Here is a 2113-nt window from a genome sequence, read left to right on the forward strand (position 1 = left end):
TTACTTTTTACTAGTTAGAGAAAACAATGGGTTTTCCAATCTAATCGTTTCCCGAATATAGCAAGTTGATTCTTTTAAGATCAGTATGCGTCAGGAGTGCCATTGCACAATAGAGAAATATGTAGCGACTAGATAGCAAAAATTAAAGAGATTGTAAATATAAATTTTGAAAATTGTTTAAAGAAAGTATAAAAGGCGTATTACAAAGACTTAATTACGCAATCAATCCGTAAAAGACCGTTATATAAGTAGAGGTAATAGACCGGTTCTATAACGGTCTTCTTCTCTTTGAGGAGGACGTGAAAAAGCGCCAAAGAGAACATAAAACATAAATTTACAATAAATAGTACGAAAATTACAGAAGATTACAGAATAAAAACAACGTAACATGACGTAGCATAAATTTAAGATACATTAATATTGGAAATTGAATACAAAACTGAATACAATAGTAGTGAACAAGTAAATCGGTAGCATACAAGCAGTGCGGGAAGGCTGAGAGACGACGAAGATGCGAGAGAGAACGTCTGCGACCATAAGAGATCCAATTCAGCATTCCGCAAAATATAAGATACGCAATATTGAATATATCTACATACGTAAGTACTTAATATGCATACGTATGTTTATGCATATATACGTTTAATACTTACGTATGTATAAACGTATGTATAAACGTATATATAAACGTATGTATATGCGTATGTTTATGCGTATGTTTATGTGTACATTTATGTTTATGCAAGCAGCGATGCCACCAGGACCTTCCCAGGGCCTTTCCCCGCGCTCCCTTCAGAAGACCTAAGTTAGAACCGGCCATTACCCCTACTTATATTCTTAATATTACATAATAATACATAGCAGCTGGCAGAAGTATATATATAAGATATAAAACGAAGCCAAAAAAAAAAACTGGCGAAGATCAATCGTTCTAAAAGAGAGTCACGTAAATCTGTACGTTCACTGTTCAGAATAAAATAGTATAACCGCGACGCGTTACGTGTTAAGGTAAGTTGTTATCAATCAAGATCTGATTGTGTGTAAAGAAATATTTATTAAATTCTTTTTATTATAAATATAACTTCGTGAGATTTAATCCCGGATTCATCACCGCATCCCGGAGTCATCACTGGATTCCGAACTCGGTACTGTGGTGGACGACACAATAGTTTCACCGTGTAAAGTACATATGTGCGTATGAGCTGTATGCGTAAATTGTAAACAGGCATATAATTATAAAACAAAGTATTTGAGTTATTAATCAAATATACTCTCGAGTCTGAAACATTTTTCTCCAAAATACATGCTTTCCGAGATATTCAGCCGGCCCGGAATTTTTGGCGAGCATTGTATATGAATAGATAGGCTACATAGAATTCAAGGAAAATCTATTTCAATGACAATTTATAAATATATTCAATAACGCTAAGTGTTATTCCAGAATATACATTCAATACTGTTTTTTGACCTTTGTTATTATTGTCGTAGTTTTAGAGAATTTTTAAAAGTATTTTTTAAAGTTAAAAGTACAACAGAAACGTAAAAAAAGTTGTCAAGAGAATAATTTTTCTTAAGAAATAGTGTTGTTACTCGATATATTACTCAAAATATTAAAATAATAAATTAATAAAGGATATCAAAATGTTTAAGCATTTCAGAAAACTTTTATATAATTGATATATACAATTTATCAACTAATCTACAAACAATAATATAGTAATTATATGAAACCGTATCTATATTGTTTTTATTAGATAAAACAATGTGAATATTTTTACTTACATTACAAAACTAATATTAAAATTTTTTTGTTTCATATCTGTTTGTCGCTTCTTTTATATAATAATACAAAATATATCAACATTAAAATTTTTTTAAACAGAGAGAAAGTTTTTCTAATAGAGCTTTCATTATTTATATTTTTAATATTAAAAATTGATCATTGATGTAATTTCAAAATTATATTCGTAAAGAAGTTAAAACTAAAATGTAATTTGTTGTAATAATAATGTTATTGTAATATGTATATTGTAATACACTTACAATTATTATATATACAATTATCACACACACACACACACACACACACACACACACACACACACACACACAC

Source organism: Trachymyrmex septentrionalis, unplaced genomic scaffold, assembly GCF_001594115.1.
Source record: "Trachymyrmex septentrionalis isolate Tsep2-gDNA-1 unplaced genomic scaffold, Tsep1.0 scaffold81, whole genome shotgun sequence".
Classification (NCBI taxonomy): Eukaryota; Metazoa; Arthropoda; class Insecta; order Hymenoptera; family Formicidae; genus Trachymyrmex; species Trachymyrmex septentrionalis.